We start from the raw sequence: 27057 nt of genomic DNA, 5'->3' as shown, positions 1-27057 counted from the left end.
CATGAGGCTAATGAAGCTTTGGTGCAGATCAAAGTGCCCCTCTTTATTCTGTAGCCATACTACATGCTCCCCAGTTCTAATGCCCAAGTGGAGAAAAAGTTATTCACCATCTCACAATCTGAAGGTGGCATGAAATGGTATTTACCTTTTCACAAGGCACTAACCTTGAGTCATGGGATGTTCTTGTGAAGATTTACTCTGAAAGAAGGCTGTGAGATACAGGGGAGGAAGTGAGAAAACAGATTGCCATTGTTGTCATAAAAGGTCAAAAATGTCCGGAAATATGGCTGCTAATTAACTCCAGCACGAGCCACGGCATGCATATAGACTGGAGCCTGTTGAATTCACCTCTCAGGCTTTGCCTTTGTATGTTAATATTGGGAAAGAATAATAATAACAGAATGAGAAAGTAGTGAAATATGACCAAAGTCTTATAATGATGAAATATAATGACTCATAATGAAGAAAAGGCACAGGCAAAAAATGAAAAAAAATCAATTCTCGTGGAGCAAAAATAAGAGGGTGAACAAGAGAAAGTGAACGAGGAGGAAGAAAGCAATGACTGGAAATGACTTTTAACTTTCCCACTTAGCATTCTAAACCCCAAAAGCAATTATTGCCAGCCCAGTATTGCCTTTCTGCACATTAATTCCCTATTATAAGTAAAATTAACAAGTTTGGCAAACTCCTCGTCTTCATGAAGTTGTTCTCTTTATTATTGGTGTTAATAACCTGTAGGGTACTTGGGCTCCAGTACTCAGTACTATGCCCTGAGAAAAGAAAAACGAGCAGAAGGAAGGGTAGGAAAGAAGAGGTGGCAGAGTGGGATGGTTCTGGGGACTGAAAATGAGACACTCGCAGATTCTTCCTCTCCAACCTGGGTAGACAGACTTGTGTTAGCAGGCTTGAGTAAGCATGCTAAAAACAGTAGCATGGACACTGAAATATTGGCAGAGACTCAGGCTAGTCACCCGAACTTGGACCCAGAGCCAGAGCTATAACGTCTATAAGGCTACTTTTAGTATGCTAGCTTAAGCTGTGCTAGTGTGAATCTGTCTGCCAGGGCTCAGAGGCTCAGCCGCTGCTGCAGGATAGCCACAAGCTTGATTTCTGGTTCAGACCTAAGCCAGGTTGATGGAGACTGAAAATCTCACTCTCTTGGGTGTCTTGGCATATATGGTTAGAGGGCACCATGATGCAGTGGGGATAGCAATGGAAATCTGTGTTCTGTTCCCTGTTTTACTGCTGTCTGATGTGTGACTTCCTGCTTCTGTATTCCCACCTAATCTTTATCTGTCTTGTGTCTTTGGGTCAGAGACTCTTTCTCGTTAGGTGTTTGCACAGCATTTGGCATCATGGTGCTTCCAGGCACTGATTTAACACACTAATAACTATACGAGATAGGTGGAGGATGCAGCCTAGATCATAAAAGGTTTTACGTGAGATTCACCTCCCTGGCTAACCCACTCAGATTAAACAAAGACACAAAACATGGTGAATCACGACAGTGTGAGGGGCCTAACTCTGAGATGGGTGCTCTCTTGGAGCCATGTGCGATTCCTTGGTGCAGCTGTAGACTCTCTTTCCTTTGCCCCCCATACCCAGAATAAAGGGACCATTAAGAGCCAACTCTGGGAAGTTTTGGTTTCCAGGAAGCCTAGAACCCCAGGAGCTCCTTGATCATGCAGGGAATATACCTACTGCAACACTCTGCTGCCTGTTGTGCAGGAACTAAAGGTACTACCAGGGAAATCGTAATGGTGCCTGGACTCTGAGTTTGGGTAGAGTTCAGATGAGGGGAGTTGGAGGGAAGGCTGCAAGCACCATCTCCCCCTTGAGCACCCATTCAATAACTTAGTCCACTCTGGACCCAAATGTAAAAGGCATCTGAAAGCAGCTTGGAAAGGCAGGTTGGTAACATCCCTGCAGCCGCTGCTCTTGCTGCCACAGCCTTCACCTGTGCATATGGAAACCAAGATGCAAGGGATTGGACCCATGCATAATTGAAGAGGCCTACTGGCAGCAATGGAGAAAAATCTATTCCAGCTACAAAAAGTCTGACAAGGCTATACACAGTGGCAGATGGTGCTGAATACTTGCGGCTGCCCCATGGGATTGCATACTACAACAATACGAGAGTCAGAGCTCCCTGACTTCCAAGCCTGTGATCCATTGTTCATGTGCTGAGCCAGAAAATGCAACATCCTGCATCATAGAGCTGAGATGGTCATGAGATGCAGTGTGATGAATGGTACAGTTACCCAGGATGCTGGCCTGGGGCTGGCTCAGTGTGGGGAGGTGAGACCCCTGTGGAGATGCCAAATGTATTATTTCTTAAAATGTCAACTTTACAGCTAAAAGTAGTGCAGCCAGACTCTGATCTTTCTTACCTCACTGCAAACACTGTACTTAGCTTGGACTTTTAATGCTGTGCCAATGGGAGCTGGGAGGTGGAGAAAAAGAATCTGAGAAGAGACGGGTAAAGACAGAGAAGAATACGCAGGGGAGAAAACTGGAAGGAAAAAGGGAGAAGAGATGGAGGGGATTGGAAGAGAGAAAGTACAGTAGCTTAGGAGAAGGGAGAAGAGAAAGTGACTTGTGGCAAATGTCCTTGTGTCAGGGGTGGGGCTTATAACACACCAAGCAGCAAGCAACTGAGCCTTTCAAAATATTGGCAGTGCTAACAGTATAGGGGGAAGATGCTGCCATTACCTGAGCACCTCAATGTGATTTACAATGCATGGAGGAATTAGACCCATATGGAGATAGTGTTATTTCTGTCCTGTAAGATTATGGGGAGTGGGTATCAGATGAAAGCGGTAGTGCCCCGGTCATATTTGTGGGGCAGATTGATAATGCCTCTCCGGGGCTTATGCTTCCAGTACTGGAGCAGTCCTGAATGACCAGAAAATGTGATAGGATGAAAAGAAGGGATTTGAAGAAGAAAGTCTGCTGCAGAAGTTAGCTGCCTTCCAAAGAGCTTTACAAACCAGGTATCATTTAACTCTGCACTAAACTGTAACCACTTCTAGGGTGGGATATAGGTGCTGTTTGATATCACAAGGTGCTATTAGAATATAGGTGAGACCACAGGGAATAATCCTGTATCCACTTGAAATTAGAGAAGAGAAACTGGTGTAAAGTGGAATAGAACCAGGAAACATACTGCTCCTGCCAAAAGCACCATGGGGTCTGTAATAAGTGCAAGAAATTAGGACCTTGGAAGCATGGATGGGACATACGTGTTGACATTGTGACTCTGATGGTAAAGGTCCCATTAGCAGCACTTGTCATTTAATGCTATTTTTCGTCATTGGTTCTGGGGGAAAAGTCACAAACACAGATTCCTGTAACATCTGCAATTTAACTTGCAGGCGTCTCACCCAAGCACGAGACAAACCTGAGTTTTTTATCAAGCCAATCTGGGATGCTTCTGTTGTGTTCCATGTTCTCAGAATGGGTGTTCTGGATCATAATGGTCATGACAGGAGTCATCAGAACATCTTTGGCCAAATTAGCAAGCATTTCATGTTGCTTCCTATGTTAACAGAGTGATGCTAACCTTACACTCTTTATCTTTATAGAACAAGCCAACTCAGCAGAGATCCCTCACATGCCTAACAACAAAATCTCATTTATGACACCAGGTTCACAGCCTTATGGGCCAGATGGCTACCTAATTACCACAGAGTACTCTGTTGGATTACAGCAACCAGAATTCACCCTGCAGATGGATCTTTAAGTTACCTACCCCAGTCCTCTCCATGCACATTAGAATTTAAAATTTACCCATAAAAAAGCTGAAAGGTGAACTGCAAAAGTTTAATGGAAGCAATTTAAAAAAACTGTTTGAGGTCTCAAATGATACTGCCTATTTCACGATACCTAAAATTGATAACTGCACCTTCCATCTATTGTAAAATACAGTCTATATGCTACACTTATGTTTTAAAACAAATTGGTGGAAAAATCCCATTCTCCTTTCTAGTCTGCATTATTTCTGAAAGTCAACTTCACAGCAAAAAGCCGTAAAGCGAGATTCTGATTTCTCTTATATCTGTGTCAATCCTGCCTAGATCTGTTGGAGCCAATGGGATTATATTGCTGTATTCAGTGTAAGTGATCAAACCCAGATTCACTACTGCCTTCAAGCCAGCGGACTGAATTTTCAATTACACTTTTACACCATTCTAGCAGTATAAAGGGCCTTGATGTGGCATACACGTAATGTAGTCCTACTTTAAGGCTCCTTTACACTGTCAGAATGGTGTGTGTTGGCCCTGTGTAGTCATTTGCACCTGTGCAATAAGGTTGGAAAACACTTTGAAACAAGAATTGGGAACATATTGTTCCAGTCTCTCTGCAGATGGGAGCAAATTCTTCTCTGTCATCCAACACACACCCATTAACTTTAATGCAGTTAGAGATGTGCAACAGCAGAATCTCGCAGATGATCAAGTACTGATATTGTGGTCTCCAGGGCAGTGTTTGGCTTTTTAATACAACTAAAGCAACTCACCCCTTAAGCCCAGGCCCACAAAGAGAAGACTGAGATAGAATACAGGGATTCAAATTGTTCCCTGGTTAAGAAAAGATTCACTGTTGTCATTTCAAATCTAGTACAGGACGCATTGGCCCAAAGGTGTCAACATCCGATGGCTGTTGCATAGCTGATGTGAACTGAGTTTGAACAGTCTCAGTCCTCATCAAAGCAGACAAGTCTCTGCATCAGGAATCCACCCCTACAACTGGCACTAACTGAGCCTGTTGTTACTAAGTTTCTGCAGAGACCAGTGCATGAAAGGGATTCTCCTGGGGTGTCCTCTCACTGAGGTACATTGCTGGAGGATGGTGAGTGGGAAGCTTGTGTAACTAGCCACAGGCAGACTCAAACCTGAGACCTCTGGAGTATAGTGCAGGTACCTCATTAGGTTGAGCTAAAGGCCAGCTGGCTCTCAGCATAGGCTGTAGAGGACACTTATTCTTTCTCTGTGAAGTGGTCTAGGTAGCACTTCATGGGACAGTTAACCACACATAGGTTTGTGGGTTACACTTGCACATGCTGTGTCTGTTCCAGCAGCTGCACCATTTCTCCCTCTGTTTGGAAACCATCATTTTTCTCTTTTGGAAGCCAAGCCTGTGAAGCCTGTGCCAGCAGGGCACAGATCTGGATCCCATCCACAGAAAGTCATTATCCAAATTATATTGCTAAATTGGCTGAGAAGCCACATATCTCCCATTCTCATGGCCTCTCAATTGGTTCAGTGCTAGGTAAGGACAGAGCATATCTTTCTGTTTTTATTGCTGAATGGAAAGAGGCAGGCTTAGCAACGTACCACATTATTATAACAACAGATCCAATCACCAGGACTCTCAGACATCATATCTCTTGCTCCCAGCGAGGAACACCTTGAACTATGTACCACTCTTGACGTGCATTTGCAGATGCACCCTTGCAGCAACTCAAGAGATAGGTGACACTGATCTCTCTGTTTAGTAAGATTCCTCTCTATATCTTGACTCTGCCTGTGATTTAGTTGCGATGGGTGGGGAAAGCTCAGAAGGTCCAGAGGTTCTTTATGGATAAGGTTCAGAAGAAGATGATCCTCTTAAACGGGTGATCCTGGATTTAGGATTTATGAGAACAAACTCTCTGATGGCACTTCAAGTGCTTCTGTACCCAGCACAGCCAGGATGCACAGAGATCAACAGTAAATGCGAACAACTTGGCTGTAAACTGACATTCCAAATGAAGACTTTCCGACCATGTTCAAACTGAGAAGTCAGATCTGAATCTGAATTTTGCAATGTGTGCCTATTTTTCTAATAGGTGGAACTGAAATACTACACCGGACCAGACTTTATTATCATCATATTCCCTTCATGTCTCTGGCATTAGGCAGTCGTGAAGCTCCCCCATTCCTGTCTGTTTCTAGCAAGACTTTTAATGGTTTTCCACCTGTTTCCCAGATTGTTCATCTTGGCTTCCGTGGCTCTTCCCCATGCTGTTTTCAGGGACCCATATTTTTGCTTTGCATCAGGTGTCCATCTTATTGCCCCTCTTGTGGTGGGACCAGTTTTCACCCAAAGCACGTCGCTGATCCATCACTGTCACCTCCTGACAATGTGATGGTGCTCATATCTTCTGGGCTGCACTGTGTGACTATGTCTTGGTTTGAGATTGTTCTGGGTCAAAAGATAGGAAGAAGTTTTCTGAGGCAGGTTGTGTGGTATGCAGATAGTTTGGACATGTCATACTTTCTCACTCCCCAGCATTCTGCACTATAAAATAACATTGATAGTACTCAGCTCTGATCAACCTTGAGTTTGGTTTTGGTGTTATAATTTGATGATTTCCAGGCTGTATTTAAAGCTCCTAAAATGTTTCTGTCTTTATTGGTTTTGCTCCAGATGACCTGGCTTGTCCCACCACCCTGACTGTTGGTGCTGCCCAAGTGTGTGGCTATTTCTCCATTGGTGAGAACATGAACCTCTGTCTGTACTTGCCATTGATTTTCAGTCCAATTTGTCGGCTCAATGTTCTGAGTTGTTTTTCTTCTTTGTGGTGTGGAGTATTTTATAGGAGAGTAAGATCATCTTTGAAGTCCAGGTCTTCAAGGTACAAGATGGGTGTCTGTTTAATGCCTCTTGGCATGTTTTCAGTTGAACACTGACTCATCCAGCTGATGGCAATGTTGAAGAAGAATGCAGACATGACCCATTCCTGATGTACTCCTGTTCTGACTTCAAAACTAATCACACTATGATCAAAACTGTGTGTAAAGTAGAAATAGAAGCTTTTGATAAAGTGGATTATGTGGACAGGGATTCCAGATATACTGACAGAGCATACCATAGACAGGTCTTGTCAATACTATCAAAGGCCTTCTCAAAGTCTATGCAGTTTATGTAGCATGACTGTTGTCATTTTAAGCAGGCTTAGAATCATCATATTATTCAAGGGAGGTTTGGTCCAGCTTAAGCTCTGGGCAAATGTTCATTTAGATTCTGAATTTATCTACCCTACTTCTTCTGCCTCTACTACTCACATAGAAAGAATGATTGGAGTTTAAGGTTACCATATTATAAAGAGGACACTCATGAGAGGGAGTGTATCGATATTAGGCTCTACCCACTCATGCTGTATTAATATGTTATATATAGTACATTCATACAATGTGAGTGGGTAGAGACTGATACAGATACATTCCCCTCAAGGCTGTCCTCTTTTATTTAAAAGTCAGATATGATAATCCCATGGAGTTTATCAGAAGATAGAGAAAGAAATCTTTACAAATAAATGGTGTTCCCATCAACTGAAAAAATCTGTTCTCTGTGGGAGTGTGCTTAGGTTCCCCCTTGCCCAGGAGCACTCATTCCTAGCTTTTGAGGAGGAAATTGTTTTAGTTTGAGTTTACTTCCTAACTTGCATTTAGGCTTTGTTTATTCTATCCCCATTCGCAAACACTGAGCCACAGACAGCATTCAGAAGGTTTTAGTTTGCTGTATAATGTCTTTGCTGTGATTTCTGCTGATACAGGTCTCAATCTGGCAAGGAACTGAAGTCAGTAGGAGTTGAGAGAGCTGAGCAGTTTGCAGCCATGGGATAGTATGTGGCATCCTAAAGGAAGAGATCTGTGAAGCTGTAGAGTCCACAGGCAACCCAGTGTTCTGCAAGCTGGTCAACATTACCCTTATTTGCACTCTTATTTATAGTGACTGTTTCATGAGTTACAGAAATATAACCTATCTATATCCTGGATTTAGCCCAACTAATGTTTAGTCAAATATTTAGTCTTAGGAACATATGGAATCCTCCTGTTTCAGCAAAATGTCTCTCAGTGTAACAAAGACTGCAAGAGTACAGAAAAATATACTTCAACCTGTCATTATTTCTGACAACTCAGATTTAACATTCCTCCTTCAGCAAAAACTCCCACCTGCTTCTGGCCAATGCCCTAGCTCAACAAAGTGTTGAAGCACATAACTTTAAGCACGAAGGCAGCCTCTTTGATTTTAACAGGTCTACTCACATGCACTTAAGTACTTTCATGAATCAGGGCCCATGTTTCCCACACATCTCACTTCTGTTTCTTGCTACACAATTCGCATCCCTGCCAGCAGTATAATGGCAGTGACTTTGTCCTCAGACCACTGCACTGTAGCATTTAACCTACCGCCACATCTAAATGATGCTTAGAGCTATAGCAAACCATTTAGCAAAGCAGTGAACTCTAGTGAATAGCATTCCAAAGCACTGCAGTGATTTATGTTAAATCCTTAAGGGTGGAGAAACATGTAAAGCCCTTCAATCTTCTGACTGAGGTAAATAGCACATCACAATATTATCAAGAAATAAGAATAGCCAGTGTATGAAAAGAGAGAGAAGTATGAGTGGGTGTTGGAAACACCCTACCTGGGTAGGGTGTTACTGAATACGCAGCTCTACAATTTTGAAGAAGGAAGTTTGCTGTTCCTGAAAAATATTTTCAAAGCAAACAGAGACAAGTACCTGCTGCTGGGGTGGATGACTTATGTTGGTGGTTACTGTGAGTTGCTGCTTTACGTGTTCCTCACTTTCAGGCTTTCTCTACAGGTAACCAAGAGACAGCAAATTTCATTGATCCGCCCACACCATGTGCCAAGCAATCCCTCTAGAGTCTAAACAGCAGGTGAGAGGAAATGTAATGTGCTGTGGAGGGGGATCAAGCTGTATAATGCATGGAGATGGAGGAGGAATGTTTAGGGGGAGGACACAACACTCAAGCTTTTCCCATTTCTGAAGGGCAGGACTGTGCCAGCTGCTGCCAGCAGTTGTCCGCTTTTGTTCTTTGCAGAGCTATGATTCAGCTGGCTACAGGGGCCCAAACGCCTTCAGTGAATCCTGGGGATCAGACTGCACTTTAGAAATGTGCTTTTTTGTCCACAAAGAAATCCCCTGAGATAAAGACTGGAAATGTGCAAGTTAAGAAAAAGGAAAAGAATGAAAAGCTCTGTTAGCTGGAAATGTATTAATTTCCTTGGGAGATTTTGTTGATATAAGCCATATTATACCCAAAATAACTAGGTTAGAGGAATATTATTAAGGTTTCAAAGTCAAGCATTCAAAAGTTAGGAGATGCAAGAATTAAGATTCCCTGTTCAACTTTAATTCAGTTCCTTTTTAAGCATTATGATAAATAAGTCCATTTCATGATCATATGACACTTTTTCCCATGGGGCCCTGTCTTATTCAATACACCTTCCAGCTCCTAGTCCAATCTCATTATACACCTCAACAAATTGGTTCCCTGTCCCCCTTCCCCCTCCCACTATTCCCCTCCCTCCCCGGGCTCCCAGTCCCAGTCTCCTTCCTCAAATGTCCAGTCACATTTCTATCTCTTCCTCCTCCAGTTCCAGAGCCTAGCTCCACATCAGCCCAGAGCAGAAAGTGTCGGCAGTCTGTCTGTCTTTGCTTCCGTAGCCTTGGACTAGAGCAAGCTCAATGGATGTGTGGTGATCGCACATTCACATTGCAGGAATTCGTAAGAGCTAGGAGGGAATGTTATAAGCAAGTGAAAACAGGATCTTACAATGGCAAGTGTTGGGGAACTTTAGTAATAACCAACACTACCTGCCCTGTTTCTAATAGATATGGAATATATTTAACCAAATCCCTTGAACTATCAACCTGTGGGTCTATTTTCCCCTCAATTGTTTTGTTAGGGTGCAGCATTGCATACCCCATTCTTTATCTGGTGTGTGTGTGTCTTTTTTGGACTGCAAGATGTTTGGAGCAGTGATTAGTGCCTTTGATGAGTGACAACACTAGTAATCAACAAAGTACTCAAAGGCTCTAAACCTTACTGGGGCCCTGTTGGCTGATGCTCAGGATTTTCAAAGAAATCTAAGGGGAAGAAGTAATTCAATGGGATTTGTGCACCTATTGCCTTTGGATTCCTTTGAAAATCTCGTGTTATGATGACATGACTAATATGCCACTGAGCTCAGCAAGAAAAGCTTGATGCAGCTGTTGAATCAAAGCCAAACAGAGCTCCATCACTTTAAAACTCATCATCCCCATTCCTCTGACCTGCCTTTTGTTTCAAACAGCTGAGAATGGGAAGGAGCAGAGAAGAAAGACCCTGAATTTTGAGGCTGACCCGAGCTCAGAGAATTGGGATTCAATCAGAATGAAAAATTATGACAGGTTGTGAGGAGAGACAGATGACTGCTGGAGCTGCGTGTGTGAGTGGGCCTGGCGATTTGTGCTGTTGTGGTTCTATAACATGATCAAACCACCAGCTGGGGACAATGTATTTGTCTGTATACAGCTTTGTCCAGCAACCAGGAGCCATCCGACAGGTTCAGCTCCTAAATAGCATCAAGCACATCAGGACTGAGAACCAGCTTGTGAGCACAGTTTGGAGGCCTTCTGTCATAAAGGGTGTGATGTATCAAACCAGGTAACACCTCTGTAATTAGATGTCAGAGAGTGCCTCAGGCCCTGAGCCTGGCAGATGACTGAATTTTAAATTCAACACTGCATCCTAATTTCCATGCAGTTTCTGATTGTCTGCTACCACTTTGGGCCTCATTCTCATTCATGTTAAAATCCCCTTTTAACCAAACTGGCAGTTTGAAGGGATTCAACTGACCAAAATGGAAAAAGGACTTTTTGGAAGGGGTCTCAGTATTCTGAGATCCAATAATGACAACAGGAAACAGTGGAAGGGGAAAGGAAGAAAGAGCATGCCAGAGACTGACTCATCCTCATCAATCCTGATTTGCCTTGGAAAAAGCCTGCCCCAACTGTTATTAGATCTGTGGATCCCAGATTGGTCTCACTAGTCATCTGAGGATCTATCAGTGATAACTGGTTATTGTTTTATCGAAGACAATCATCCTCACACTCTAACAGATCACTGATCAGACCAGTGTGAAGGGGGTTGAGAACTGTCATAGATATAACTCCCTTCAAGACCCCTTTACACTGTCAAAGTGGTGTAAAGTGACTGCTTTGTAATTGGAAATAACCCTTTTAATTTTCAGGGCAAAGTTATTCTTTGAGTTCCTTTTTTGGTGGTGAGATTGTAGTTGGACACTTATATCTAGGTCAGTGATGGGCAGCCAAGGATAAATGAGTGGCCCTTCTTCATCTCACTCAGGCACAAGATTGCTGTTACCAGGATGGTCTCCCAGGACAGGGTCATTCTGCTATCAGTTCTTGTGTACCTAGAATTTGCAGAGTATGCCAACTGAACCACAGCAGCACTTTCATTGGATACAGAAGGAGCACATGGCTCTCACAGTCAATATTGTGTGTAATCAGCATGCTTTATGTGAAAGTTGCTTTAGTGATGCCAGTAGGAAAAGCGCTATGGCTGGGTCTACACGAGCCCCTTCCTTTCGGAAGGGTCATGTTAATGAGTGGGTTCAAAAGATGCTAATGAGGCGCTGTAATGAATATACAGCACCTCACTAGCATAATGGTGGCTGTGGCAATTCGAAAGTGTGGCTTTTTGAATCGTGGAGACGGGACCTTCTGAAAGGACTCCCCAGTTTTCGAAAACCCCTTCTTTCTAACACCAGATACCTTTTGGAAGGTCCCGTCTCCACGAGTGGCGCGCGATTTGAAAAGCCGCACTTTCGAATCACTGCGGCCACCATTATGCCAATGAGGCACTACATATTGCAGAACCTCATTAGCATCTTTTGACCCCGCTCATCAACATGCCCCTTCCAAAAGGAAGGGGCTCATGTAGACACAGGGTACATGAATGAAAACCAGCAGAATCTGGCAACCCTGCACACGGGCAATGGTAAATAAAACATCTTATGGGCTATACCTAGAACCCCAGTGGGCCACATGTGGCCCACAGGCAGCAGGGTGCTTACCACTGATGTAGCTATTGCATACTTATACGTAAATACTTCTCATTGAGGGTAAAGGACAAAGGCTCAGAGCCTGAGTTTATGAGACTATCCCAAACATTCACATGCTTTTCTAAATAGCAAAAACCTCTTGAGTATGAAAAACTGATCTAGAAATGACTGGTTGGAATCATGGGGCCATCTTTGCAGGTTTGTTCTGACTGCTTTGTACCCTGAGGTTACTAAGTGTTGCCTTAAGCTCTGCTTCAATGACCAGATATCCAGGGTCTGCAGCCACTTTGCCTAAGTGCTGAGGCACCAAGCACCAATATGTACCGGGGAATCTGGCCGTAGAAGTATATGGGTCTGTGCTAGGATGAAAACAGGGAATTCAACCATTCCATGCCCTCAGAAAAGGTTGGTTCAAGTGTGGTTCCAAAGATCGGTGATGGTTTAGAGGCAGGAGGAGTACTGAGAAGAAGAAGGAATTTTTCTTCTTTTCAGTATGGCTTCACTCCTCATTAGTGAACATAAAATTGCTTCTCACTCTGTGGTTTGGTGGAGCTGTGTGATCTAAGGCTGACTGTCATCTACCCCCCTACCCCCCGAGGTATGTTGAACCAAATCTACAGGCTGCATTTTGCTTGTGACACGCAGATCTCAGTGCTGGCCTTCACAGCTCAGAAAGCGAGTTCATTAAACCACTTGTTGTGAGACCATGAGCAGCCCCTATGAAGTTTAGTCTGATCACGTAACAAACAAACTTGGAATCTCAGAGTCAATATGTCTCAGGAGTGGAGAACCCAGACATGAGTAATTCACTGCTAGCTCTCTGGATAAGAGGCTATAGAAATGCAGAGAAAGCAGTGTGTAGGCACTCAAATGCTGCAGAGATGTGTGTGTGAGAGAGAGATAGACAGACAGTCTCAGTCCTAGTTTCTTGGCCTATTTTTTTTTTTAATTCCCGTGGATGGTGCCTGAAGACTGGAATCATTCGGCCTTTCTCACATGGCTAACAGGCTTAACTCTGTAAAATGAATCTAAATCTACCTCAGAAGGTAGACTTGATCCATTAGCATTTGTAAAACCATGTGGAGATCCTCAGATGTAAATCTGGTCTGGAATGGCAAATTGCTAATGATAATTAATAGTTGTTCATTATCATTTTAAAGATTTTTTTCTGAGGGAAGAGAAGGAGATCTTGAAAGGAAGAACATTAAAAATCCCAAAATACACATTACTATCCCAGGCTCGCATTGATGGGAAGAACTGACACTTTATGTGAAAGGAGGCACTGTAATGCAATAAGGAGTGATAGAGGCTTCAGGTGCACCTGTACTCACTACACCTTTCTCCTCTTGTAATCAACACAGTTGAGGGAGGAAGGGGAGGGAGTGGGGTGCAAGAGAACAAAGTGGATGAACAGAATTTTTATATGGCTCTCTCTCAAACTGATTCAAAGGCTGCCCTAACTAAACAGTTGTCCTTAATAATAATCTGACAAATATCCCTGCTTTAATTTGCTTCAGAGTAAAGATTAATATAACAACGTAACAATACTTTTCAAGTGGAGAAAAGGGAGCAGAGCTAATAAAAGCCAGTAGCTTACATGGTATATTATTGCTTTTCTTTCTGCATGTCTGGCGAATATTTACCTCCTCTGGGAGCAGTTTTCATATTTATTTGATCAGTCCTCCAAGCTAAACCTGATTTTGTGGTACATCGCAAAAGGATTAATGCAAGGCCAAGAGGTGTGCTGGGTACATAGACACATCGGGGGTCTCCATGGTGATTGTGAAGCACAGAGAGAACTATCCCTTTGGTAATGAAGTTAGCAAAGCTATTAACTGTGAAGAATGGCCTGTAGAGGCTAGAGAAGGGAGTGCTTTTCAGTCTGGTGGACCAGGGAACTTGTCAAGCAGTGACAGGAGATGAGGCCTGACTACTTCAATATACAGGACTTAGTCTCAAATCAATGGGAGAATTTCTCAGATCTCCATAATCTCAGGGCTTGCTGTGGTGACATGGCTGTGGGTGCTGCACGCACCATGGCCATGGATGGCACAGTCATGAGTGTGCTATTGAATTGAACAGAGGAAATCTACACAGGCCAAGGAGATAATAAAATGTCAGTTTCTTGGGCAGGAGTCTTCTCTGCCATGAACCTTACATACACCTGTGCAAAGTCAGTATTGAATAAAACTGGAAATGCTTTGTCCGCATTTTTGGTGTTTCTGTGCTTCCATTGGCCATAGAACAGGGACACAAGAATTGCTAGACTGGATCAGACCCAAGCTCTACCGAGGCCAGTATCCCATCTGTGAGTGGCCAGTGCCAGATGCTTCAGAGGCAAGAACCGCCCAATAGGATGACGAGAGGTAATCTGTCCTCCACATTACGTCTCTAACAGAGATTGGCTTAAATCCTGAACCACAAGGTTTTGTAACTCTTCCAAAACTGCAATTGTCATTAATTATGGTAACAATAAATATTCTTGATCTCTCTATAATTATTTAATCTCTTTTTTAATCTTGTTAAGTGCTTGGCTTCACTGTTTTTTGTGGCAATGAGTTCCATGGCTTAATTGCACATTATAGGAACAAGTGGTGTCTTTTCAATTTTAAATTTCCCAGAGTTCATTAGCAAGACAGAAACTGATCCATCTGATCAATTGTCACCAAGTTCCACAGGTGAGTCAGAACCTTCTGGCTGTGGCCACACTTGGCCAAAACTTCGAAATGGCCATGCAAATGGCCATTTCAAAGATTACTAATGAGGCGCTGAATTGAATATTCAGAACCTCATTATCATGAGGACGCCTCCGGCTGCGGCACTTTGAAAGTGCCGCTTTCGAAATCGCATGGCTGAGCACGGCTACACGGGGGTCCTTTTGGAAAGGACCCTGCTCCTTTAGAAATCCCCTTATTCCTCTCAGTGGATTCAATTATTCAAATACTCAGTTCAGTGCCTCATTAATAATCTTCGAAATGGCCATTTGCATGGCCATTTTGAAGTTGTGGCCAAGTGTGGCCACAGCCTCTGTGAGCAAGAGTACACAGAAAAGACTATTTGATAAATAGCATTAAACTGTAAACCTCACTTTGGAAATAATTCATAGCCTGCGTGTAAGTGTGTGGGTCTTTTCTTATGCCAAACAGCACAGCACCTGCTAGTACCATGTTGGACCATCCGCGTATGTAATTGCAGCACTAGCCAGGTTCTCCTTGGCACATTTGGGATTTTGTACGTAATATTGGAGGTTTCTGGGAGCACCTCTGAGACGGTCAAATCAGGACAAACTGCTTAGAGACAGGCCTACTTACAGCCCAGTCCTCCACTCTCAGGCACACTAAACCAGTCACAAAGACTACTTCTGTTTGCTATATTAGATAGCAAGAAGTCACGCCAGCAATTCCCTCAGACACTTCAGCCTCTCCTGGGTCACAACCAGAATCCCTCCTTATACAGATGAGAGGTGATGAAAACCAATTTCACCAAATCCAAACAAGTTATTCTAATCCCAAAGGACCAGCCACATTCCCAGATCAATTTTTATCTCAGATCTTGTGCAAAGGAACATGCTGTGCCTGTTCTAAAATCTAAAGGTTTTTCCATAAAAAGAAAGAAAGGAAAGGTCGAGAGCAAAAATTGTTAAAGCAATCAAACTACATACACCAATTGCAGAGCTCTTGGTGAAGCCTTTTCAAAGAAATATAATAAACTGCTATCTTAAAAATCTCTGGAATACATACTTTGTTTGGATGGGTCATCAGTCCTTCTAGGCACAGTTCAAAGCAAAGGTGTTCTTGAAGTGATGAGTGAGAATAAAGACAAAGATGAAGGAATGCCAGGTGCCTCTTTGTACCCTTGTCCATATGGAGAGAATTGCATTGTTCTCTTTCTGTAAGCCCAAGATGGAGTTTGTCATATGAGCAAGTCATCTGTCCATTCAAGACTGAGTACTTTTTTAGGTAGCTATTGCTTACATGCAGGTCTGAACATTCACAGCAAATTTCCTGAGATGTGGACTGGCACCTGTTAAGGCCCATTGTCCATCAAATATTCCTATTCACTTGACTAGCAACCCTTTCACAATAGGTTAACCAAATCTCCAGCTGAAATCTGCCACAAAAATTTGAAATACAAGTCCTTAGCTAACACATACTTTGAGATACAAAAATCTTACATGCATATAACCAGTATAGACAAAATGAGCAAATCATTAGCTTTCTATAGACACATCACTTGCCCACTTTGTCCAAAATCTGGTGCAAAGATATAAGGCTAGTTGCAACAGAAAAATCTGCAGAAGTTCTTGGGTACATCTGCAAATGATATCTTTAAGTGTTGTCCATATCCTTGATTGTCAGATGCCTCCATGAACTATTGTACTCTCAGATGAACTCCACTGAAAAGGAAACCAGTTTGGAGAAGAAATTCTTCTGCTCCACTTTGCACTGATTAGGCCTCAGTTAGAGTATTATGTCCAGGTCCGGGTACCACATTTCAACAAAGATGTGGAGAAACTGGAGAGGGTCCAGAGAAGAGCAATAAAAATTATTAAAGGGCTAAAAATATGACTTCTGAGGGAAGACTGAAATTTGGAAAAGAGAAGACTGAGAAGGCACCTGATAGCAGCTTTCAAGTACTTAGAAGGGAGAAAACATATTCTCCTTAACCCCTGATGATAGGACAAGAAGCAGTGGTCTTAAATTACAGCAGGGGAGGTTTAGGTTGGACATTAGGAAAAACTTCCTTACTGTCAGGGTGGGTAAGCACCAGAATAAATTGCCTAGGGAGGTTGTGGAATCTCCATCATTAGAGATATTTAAGAGCAGGCTAGATAGGCATCTGTTGGGGATGATCTAGATTGTGCTTGGTCCTGCTATGAGTGCAGGGTCCTGGATTTGACGACATCTCAAGGTCCCGTCCACGTTCTAGTGTTTTATCATTCTATGAACTCTCACTGACAGCCCTCCCTGAATATGCCCTGGGAAGGGGCTTAGTTTCAGTTGAACTGGGGCCACAGGACAAGATTCTGAAGTCCTTTGTTATGAAGGAGAAAACATGAGGGGCGTGTGCCATAGAGGAGTCTTCATGGCACTGATATTTTGTCCCTTTTAATTTGTCTAGTGTCTGTACAAATTATCTCATGCTAGAAGGAAAAAGACACAAACGGGAAACAGCTGGTTTATGGTTCAATTCATTTGAATTTTCCACCCCAAATCTCTGACATCCCAACAGCCAGGAGAACAATCATGCAAAACGCTATGGGCAGGGGAGGAAATGAGGCATCTGTTGGAGTGAGCTGCTGAGGGAGAACATGAGGGAGGAAGAGGGAAGGCAGAAGAAGAGAGCAAGAAAGAAAGTCACAGAGAAAATGGGGAGCAGGGGACAAGAAAGAAATAGGTGAAGACTCAGCCCACCCAATGGGAGGGTGCTACCAATGAGCCATTCTTGAAATATTTCAGAGCTCCGCTTGCAATGGAATTTGTGAATCCATTAATGATCATGAATCCCTTAGACAATAAGGGGAAAAAGCAGCAAGTTAGAGAAAGGAGGAGAAGCTGTTAGCTAAGCGTGTTGCCCTTTGCTGAAGTTAATGAAGCTTGTTTACTATTTGACTTTTTGCAGCTTTTTGAAATGTCAAATGCCACCCAGACTACCTTGGCAAAAGTACACAAGTGCCATCACTCCCACTACTCTAAACACACACAGACATATATATATATATTCTGGGAGAAGAATCTCTGAATGCAGCTTTGAGAGAAACCTCCTCACACCAGTGAGATCTCCACACATGAATAAGTCTGGTAAAGGTGCTGTTGCACCAGGACAGTGTATGCATAAAAATGAGCAATTTTGACTATTGCACTAACAGGACTAATGTTATAGAAGCAAGAGATCATGTCTTTTTCAGTGACTCACAACCATTCCCTGTAGTCCAAACCACACTGAAAACTCTTTGGGCTTCAACAGCTAAGCAGTCCCTTGGCCCAAACTTCAAGTTTCTATACCACTGAAGAGGAAGGGACACCGCAGAAGGTGTGCATCTGTGGGAACTATTATGGATGAAATGATGGATGCCCTAGGGTTGAATTGACATAAGCCTTGTCATTGACATTTACTTTGCACTACTCTTGGCTGTTTGTTTATCCATGAACGGTTCCTAGATGATTATCAGTCCCTGCAAGGATTTTCCTGGTTTACAAATTGCTTCGTACAGCTGAGCTAATTTTAGATCCTCCTTGCTGATCATCGCAACCTGGAATCCTGTTTAGCCCAGTGGCCTATTGCTCTGCCAGGCAGAAGTAATGCAACTGTGAAGTGAGATACTAACAAACACTCATTCTTTGCACGGGGCAGCCAAAGCCACGCTGTACTTACAATGCCTCTGTTTGCTCTGTCACTAAAAAGAACTTGGATCTTCTTTTGCCCAATGAGAAAATAAATTAGTGAGGGGCTGCTGTCAAAAAACATAAATAGTCAAAGGCATAGCATAATGAAAGGTGGAATGGTCTCCAGTTTTATAGTACGTGGAACAGCATCTGGATTTTCTGAAGATGGGAAATGAGTAGAAAAAAATGTCGGCATAGATTTGAAGCCAGCATCACCTCTCTAGAAGAATAAATAAATGATATTTTGCTCCTTCCATCTACTAAGCCCATAGTATTTTACAAACATGACTTCATTATTTAAACACCCATCCTCCCATTAATAAGGTATGTAATTACCATTGCCATTAATAAGGTAGGCATTGTACCACTGTACAAATCTGAGGCTGAAAATGAAAGGGAATTGACTTAGCCAAGGTCACAAGGTAAATCAGTGGCAGAGTGAGGAGTAGAACTTCAGATCTCTGCCCTACTCAGCAGGAAGCCTAACCTTCACAGAGTGTTTTGGGAAGTTAGAGAAATGCCTGTGCAATAACGATTCCTTCTTCCCTGATAAAAACAAGTTTTTGCTCTGATTACTCCCACACAGCTGACACAGCTGTGAGAGCGTAAGCTGCATTTTGTTCTGCCTTATCCACCATCATCAGCTCAACTGCCAGGTGAGATCTAAATGCAGGGTCTCTCTGACCACGGGGGCAATAAGACCCCAGCTTGAGTTTCTTGTCCCGAAGTTCTCAGGGCAGGAGGATAGAGGGGGAACCCCCCAAATCAAATAATCTTTTGACTTGCAGAGTTCATCCAATCCAGATAACTCTGGGCAGGAGTAAGTACAGATGTTGTTGGACTCTTTTTCCAGCTTCAATTTTTCAACCACAGTTGAGCTCTAAAGGCTCAGCTCATGTAGCCCACTCCATGAGGCTGTCAGCTGAGACTTAGCCAAGACAGAAATACCACTGATCCTAATGCTACCTCAGACCCACCAGCTCAAGCAAAGCCAAAGATGTCTATGAATACCTCTGTTGCACAGCCCAAGTGGCAGGGCCTGTTTCTACGTTGTCCGACACCACCTGTGCATAGTGAGCGCCAAGTGCTAGTAGTGGAGACCAGGGTGTTATACATCTGCCTTGCACTGGCATAAATGACAACATAAGATGGCAAACAATGAAGACTGAGGTGCAGAGTGGCCAACTTTCTTCCACCCCACTCCCACACTCTCAGCCTGTTCACCTGCCTGGCTATTGCCCGTGAGGAAGACTGACTTCACAAAGAAAGAGGGAAGGGAGGTTTTCAAGTTCCATGAGAAGCAGGTCAGGGAGAAACTAAGGTCAGGTCAGGGAGAAACTAAGGGAAGATCCACTGAAGGATGGAATAGGTGAAACTTGGACTGCTAGAATGGGGACACTATGTGGCTGCATCTCCTGAAATTTCATTGTATGAAAATCCTTTCATCACTCCCAACAGCTGCTTTCGCAGCCTATTCCTCCCCTACCCACTTCTCTGGTCTCAGCATACATCCCCTCGAGCACTGCGAGGGGAAGGAACTTGTCTGGCAGCTGTCCTGAGCCAATCCATCCTGACACATCTCAGCCCCAGTGTCAGAGGCAGAGTTAATACAGTGAGGCAGGGGTAGGCTGAATTATTTACTCATCCCATAAATCAGCTAGCTGGAGCTTTCTCTGCCTGGTGACGTAACCAGCCATTGCTATTCCTTTCTGAATACATCTCTCCTGGCTGATGCTGCCAGGGAGGTCCCCAAAATTAATGACAATGTATGGGCAACTCTGTCCTCCCTTCCCAGCAACTTTCCCTTCTGCTTCCTTCCACTGATGCTCTGGCACTGTAAGGGCCCTATTCGAAGCTCCAGGAAGCACAGGCCCAGGCACTAGTCTAACATCTTCACCACGTCTCAGTTTCCGCACTGAGCTTGGCCCCTTGAGCCCAGTGCTGAGTCCGGCTTCCCACCTTGACTGCTGGGACTCACTCTTTGCACTCTCCACAAGGATTTGCCCTCCCGTCCACCCAGCCAGAACCAGCTGTTCCCTCTCTCCACTAAAACAAGTCTCCTAAATTCAGCGTGGGACGCAGTCTTGCCCATACTCCAGCATAGCTCAGCCCTCCACATTCTCCTTCCTAACCCAGTCCTCTCATCTATTATCTCTGATTCTAGACCTCAGCACCCCAGTACAGGTGCTGTCTTGTCTCCATCTAAGACTCTTAGCGTTCCGAGGTGTGGGATAGGATTGGGGAATTCATTGTTCACTTGGAGTCTTTAAATTGTTGCTGAGTTACTGCAGGGTCTAGCAGAGCTCTGCAAACGGCTGGCTTCTAACCCAACATTATTCAATTAGTTCATTTGGTTGATTACCATCCGGGTCACTGTTGTCAGGGTTACAGCTGGCATCGCATTCACCCATAGATCATATTTGAAAATCCACCTGGGGAAATGGGAATAATAAAAAACTAACAGGGTCTGAAAGTAACATGATTTCTAAGCATCTCTGAGCTGCTTTATTGATCCCAGAGTGAGGTTCAGTTAATTAATTTTGTCCAGCTTAAATAAAATAAAAATAAAACAAACCCAGTTGTGTATTCTCGATGCTGAGGGGGTGCATGTGGGTGGGGTATGGGGGAGGTTCTGTGTGTAACTGTGTGCGTCTCTCTTTCAGTAGGTGTAAAGGATGTTGCAAGGACATCCAAACCCACTAGTTTAAATGATTAGCTCCCGGCTGAATTTGGATGTATGTGTTAGTGAGCAAGGGTGTGGGTGAGTGAGAGAGAGCATATGTGAACTTCATTGTGAGGGACTGCCTGAATGACTGTTGAAATAAGAGAGAGAATGTGTGGATGAGTGGAAGTGCTTCTGATCATGTGTGACTGTCTGAGTGATTATAAAATTGTGTGTGTGAGAGAGTGAGAGAGACAGTGGAAGAATGTGTTTGCTTATGTGATTAAGACTTTGAGTGCCTGTGATCTCATGTGTCAGAGTATGTGTTTGTAACAGATGCATTTACTGAGCAGCCACACAAATGAAATCAGTTTGGGCCAAGTCTGTTACACAAATAGCGTTTTCAAGAAGTCTGTGTTCCAAGTGCGAAGAGCAACTGAAATGCTACAGTTCAAACCCAAATGAGCTTGTGTCACACACACAAAGGATTTGCAGCTGAGCCCTGGCTTGAATTATTTTGTGGTCACCGGGAGTACGAGTAGCAGTTGTGTGAGTCCTGATTGCATTATATTCCAGAGAGACAGAGAACTTCCAGACTAGTCATCTGTGTTCTAAAAAAAGGCTAAATCCTTATTTCCTCTGAGATGTGACATTGGCCTGAAGTTCTCAAGGTCTAGGTAAAGTCATCAGTCACAGTCAACTGGCCCCGGACTCTGGAAAATTGGCGGTCCTACATATGTGGGGAGACACTGCTGACCTGGCAGAAAGGCAACTGCCGTAAACAAATGTGTAATGGGAAAAGAAGTAATGTGGAAGTCCCACTCACTAAGGGCTGAAGGCTCACCAATAGCATTTTCTGCAACACTGTGGGTTTTCTCCTGAGCTCTACCCTCCCCACAACTAAACACCAACCGAGTCCAACTTAGTTAAGCTACATAGAAAGAAAAAAACTGGTTTATGTTCCCATTCTGCCTTTTCCCACTCCCAGTTGTGAGGCCATTAGTCAACAGCAGCATCGTGGTCATAAATCAGAAAAAGTTAATTTTTTCCATCAGAGTAAGTCTTAAGTATGGAATTGTTTTAAACTGTCCTACACAGCAGGGTTCCATAACTTGTTGCATGAAATCACCCAATTAATGCAAACAGAAGCTGTGCTGTTCAATCCAACTCAAACTCCCTCCCCCATTCCCTGTGACACGGCTTCATGAATGCCTTATTCTGGGATCACTGCAGCAGTTTTATCACCTGATAAAATTTTACCAAGACAAAAGAGCAAATGGAGACTCACTTCCCAATTACCATCAAACATTTAATAGCCCCCATTTCAAAGATGGTCCCTGGGAGGAGAAGAGATTCCTGTTTATGACATGAGGCTTTGCCTGCAAGACACTCAGTGCAAGCTACCCAAGCCAAATCATAGTTGGTGTGCATGGAACTGACAGTAATAGAGCTTTCGTACCAGGGTGACCAATCAGTTCTGCAGCAGTAACTACGATAGTGACTACTGCGATACTGAACTAGCCACATTATTCTGAAAATATATTTATGGTTCAAGCCAACTCACGACAGTCAACTGCCCATGTGGCTGTTGCCACCAGACCCTGCCCAGAGGCCTCCCACACACACACACACCTCCCAACCCCCTGCCCTGACTGCTGCACCATCCAGCTGCACCCGAGCCCCCACATTGATCCAAACAACGCTGGGTAAATCCTCTAATAATGAAATACAAGTATTCAGAGTGAACGTGTCCACTATGTAGCATGAGATAGGTGTGAGACCTGGGGCTAGCCTAACTGGCAGACTGCTGAGGATATTACAGAGTGAGGCAAGGAGCTCAACAGACTTAAAACCCGTTGGCCGGAAAGGAGTGAGATGTGCATGATTGCCTGGGAGTCAAAACCTTGAACTGGGTGTTTTCAAGGGACCACAAAGTGTTAAACACAGGACCAGTCAGACCCAACCCATGCCCAGGATGGTATGGGGAAACTGCTACATGGGGAGGCCTATGGTGGCTGTCCCAGCCATCCTATGGATGGAATGATCCCTCCACTGGGCTCAGGGCAGCCTGGGGGCTTAGCTGGCGGACCCTGAGTAGCGGCTGCAGAGGTTGCTGCCCCCCCTTCCACTCCCTCCACATTCACCATGGTGGTAGGAGCTGCAGGAAGCAGAGCAACACACACAGTATGCTGTGCTGCTCTGCTACCATCTCCCAGCAGGGCTTCTCCACTTCACCATGGTGGTGGGAAGTGGTGCACTCCAGTGCATGCTGCTCCTCTGAGTGATGGAAGGGTGGTAAGAGGCTGAGTGTGGTGAGGCCTGGGGTGGGGAGTTTCCTGAAGCATTACACACTCTAGGGATGGCACCGGGTGCAGTTACCCTGACACTGTGACACACCATACACTGCAAATACACAGATATACACATGCTTACACACAGAGTTCTTCCTAAAAATGTCTATGTTTGCCAACTGATGGCATTGTTATTGTCTATTCTAAGTATAGTCAAGATATTCACTATCTCCAATATCCCACGTGAAAACTATAGGCTTTTAAAAGGCGAGCTGGGGACTGTGGGAGTACACAAATATGTGTGTGTGTAAGTATGTGCATGTGTGTGTATTGTGCATGTGACTGGATGTAAGAATGTGTATGTATGTTCTGTTATGTGCGTATGCTGTATTTGTACTTTAAGGTTATATTGCACCTACTTCTTTTATTTGTTAATGGCTGATGTTGATAAAGCAACTCCGGTACATTGTTTTCCCTTTGAAATGGATAATACTGAGGCTGTATGAAAAGAAATAATTGTTTGTGAAGCACAGAACTGGGATTTTGTAGACTCACAGCATGAGAAGCTGTCAATGAAGAGAGAAGATTTGAGTAGCACATTGACATACAGAGAAGGCTGGAGAGAGAGAAACCAGAGACAGAGATATTTTAGGGAAGCAGTTGTATTGGACACCTGCATACAGAAAAATATATAAGAATAAAAATAGGACAGAATGAAATTTAAATATGTGTATGGTTACATACATTACACAGAGGTGTTTGTATATGTATACACCTCCCCATTTATCTGGCTATCTCTCATTTATTTCTCTTTCTGTCCTCTTTTTATTGCCATATCTACATCTATCTAAACTGCCACTATCCTCCCATCTCTCTTTGCCTCCTGTTTTTATCTCTCCATCCTTCTTTCTGTCGACACATTCCTTTCCAGTGTTAGTTTCCACTGAAAGATGGTGTTCCTTCTTTCAGCTCATCATGGATTCATATTTATTGCTCTTTGGACTCTATGCAATCCACATTCCCTATTTCACAAACAATTATTTCTTTTCACATCACCTCAGGATTATTAATTTCCAAAGGAGGGAAAGAAAAATTAATGAATTTTTATAAATGCCAAGATTCTAAAAACAAATGACTGGAGTACACTAGAACCTTATTAAAATACAAAGAGATTAGCGAGGTCTTATTCTTTTCAATTATTAACAATGTACTTGTGCTCCAGAAAAGTACCCATGAAAATTTAAAGCAGATGAAAATGGTTGTTCGTTTAAAACTGCTCAGTTAATCTGTGAATAATGTTTTATTCAGAAGTGTTAAATGAATACTGCAAGATTTGATATGTGATAATCTATCAATCACGTGACACAAACGTGGATCAATACTATGCAGTACCCAGAGGAGTGTTGAAGATGGCAGCTTTTGGAGACCTGAGTTCAGAATGCTCGTCTTAGTTCACTGACTGTCCAAAATCAATAGCAAGTTGTAGATTTTATAAGCTGTGTATTTTTTTTAAATAACTCTAAAGCCTTAGATTGGATTCAGAGCAGGCTGCAATGGCATGAGGTGAAGAATCAGGAAGGGTTTTGTGTGGAAAGGCATTGATAGAAACCTCAGCCAAATGCAGCCTGGAAAGATGACTTACCAAGTGTGGATTTCATTTATCCTTGAATTTGGGGGTGGTCAGATTCCTAAGTGTTTGCTCCAAAGATGGGAACCAAAGGTGAAATTTGGATCTAGAGCAGGGTTCTTATTAGGAATGATTCCTCATCTAGACAAAGATCAAGGCAGGGGAGATTATTCTACGATGAGAATATGGAGCTGGTTTTGAAATTCAAATGTGGATCAGGATTTGGACTTCAGCGTCCTGGCAACACAACCACATTTAGTTGTGTTTGGATTTGGGAGTTTGGGCTGAGTTCACCTCTAGCTGAAAGTAGCAGATGCACAAAAGCTTTCTGCATGCATGTCTATACATTCAAACAGGGGATTTAGAGCTGTCCTTAGCATATTTATTATCTGTGTTAGGGTAGCACCAAACAACTGCAGCTGAGACTGAGGCTTTGCTGCCCCAGGTACTGTACATATAGGTCTGTGTGCTTCAAGGAGAAAAAACTAAAAGATGAAGCAGACTGGGGTAAACAGAAGCCTGTTATAAAAGAAATAAACTTTACATAGACTGCCTCCTTGTCCCAGCCAAGATATGGGTATGCAGGGCTTTTCTATCCCAAATCCAGGACCTTGATTATCTCTTAGTTAAAATTTATTGACTTTAATTAAATCAGCCTTGAAAAGAACCCACTTTCTTTTGAAGCAAGCTATAGAGTGAACAGTGTTCTGAAAATCTCTTGCTGGGAGCCAGGTGTACTAGCTTGGGACTTGGGAGACCAACTCAGTGTGGGCTTCCCATCCCTCCTGTTTGCCTCATTTCTTTGTTTCTGCAATCTGCTGTGTCTTCCAAAGTCTGATTAAGCAAAAACAGCACTGCTGATCTCAGCACACAGATTAGATTTATCTCCTAAGGATAAAGATATTAGGCTAGCAATCGCCTGTTATCTGTATCCATAATGAAGAGAGGGACGCAATGAAGAACTGCCAGACTGCAAAAAGCCACCAAAGTGATTTGTAAGCAGTGCCTGTGTCTCTTTGTTTATGATATGGCATGATAATACCAGAAGGGGCAAAAAAGATGCCAAGTAACTCTCATAAGGACAAGCACACAAAGATGCAGCTTTGAACCATTACAGTCAGGGACAAATCCAGCCAGCTTCAGTTATGTGTAGCCCAGATAAAGAAAATAAGATGGTGACAGAATAGTCATTTTATACCTTAATGATAGGACTGGCAATGAGAACTTCTGGGCTCTCTTTGTAGTTCTGTGACATTGGTATACTGGGTGACTTTGGGCAATTCATTTCATGTCTCTATGCCTCTGTTTCCCCATCAGTAAGATGGGGATACTGACAGCAACCTCCTTTCTAAGGAGCTTTGAGCTCTACTTATAGAAAACACTGTAAGGCTATGTCTACACGTGAAGCCTACATCAAAGTAGCCTATTTCGATGTGGCGACATCGAAATAGGCTATTTCGATGAATAACGTCTACACGTCCTCCAGGGCTGGCAACGTCGATGTTCAACATCGACGTTGCGCAGCACCACATCGAAATAGGCGCAGCGAGGGAACGTCTACACACCACAGTAGCACACATCGAAATAAGGGTGCCAGGCACAGCTGCAGACAGGGTCACACAGTGGACTCAACAGCCAGCTGCTCCCTTAAAGTGCCCCTCCCAGACACACTTGCACTAAACACCACAAGATCCACAGAGCCGACAACGAGTTGCAGACCCTGTGCATGCAGCATGAATCCCCCGCTGCAGCAGCAGCAGCCAGAAGCCCTGGGCTAAGGGCTGCTGCACACGGTGACCATAGAGCCCCGCACGGGCTGGAGAGACAGCGTCTCTCAACCCCCCAGCTGATGGCTGCCATGGAGGACCCCACAATTTTGACGTTGCGGGACGCGGATCGTCTACACGGTCCCTACTTCGACGTTGAACATCGAAGTAGGGCGCTATTCGGATCCCCTCATGAGGTTAGCGACTTCGACGTCTCGCCGCCTAACGTCGAAGTTAACTTCGAAATAGCGCCCGACGCGTGTAGCCACGACGGGCGCTATTTCGAAGTTAGTGCCGCTACTTCGAAGTAGCATGCACGTGTAGACACAGCTTAAAAGAGTTGGGCAGTATTGTTATCTGTGTATGAAACGATAATAGGATAGATCACTTACTTTCTCATTTCGGTGAAGTGTTGCCAGTTCCAAAGAGTGCTCTCTCTGCAAGAAGAAGCAAGCTCCTG

The 27057-nt window shown here is 43.6% G+C and overlaps 1 long non-coding RNA gene across 1 annotated transcript in view; it reads right to left on the bottom strand.

Moving 5' to 3' along the window:
• LOC142001661 (uncharacterized) overlaps positions 1 to 27020 on the bottom strand; it is a 44790-nt gene extending 17770 nt beyond the window's left edge. The window contains exon 1 of the long non-coding RNA XR_012642546.1: positions 26990 to 27020. This is a non-coding gene — a long non-coding RNA (uncharacterized LOC142001661). The remainder of the gene's footprint in view (positions 1 to 26989) is intronic.
• Positions 27021 to 27057: the final 37 nt, after the last annotated feature.

The sequence above is a fragment of the Carettochelys insculpta genome, chromosome 25 (genome assembly GCF_033958435.1).
Source record: "Carettochelys insculpta isolate YL-2023 chromosome 25, ASM3395843v1, whole genome shotgun sequence".
Classification (NCBI taxonomy): Eukaryota; Metazoa; Chordata; order Testudines; family Carettochelyidae; genus Carettochelys; species Carettochelys insculpta.
Note: the sequence above shows the minus strand (reverse complement) of the source record. Positions and strands in the feature narration are given on the sequence as shown.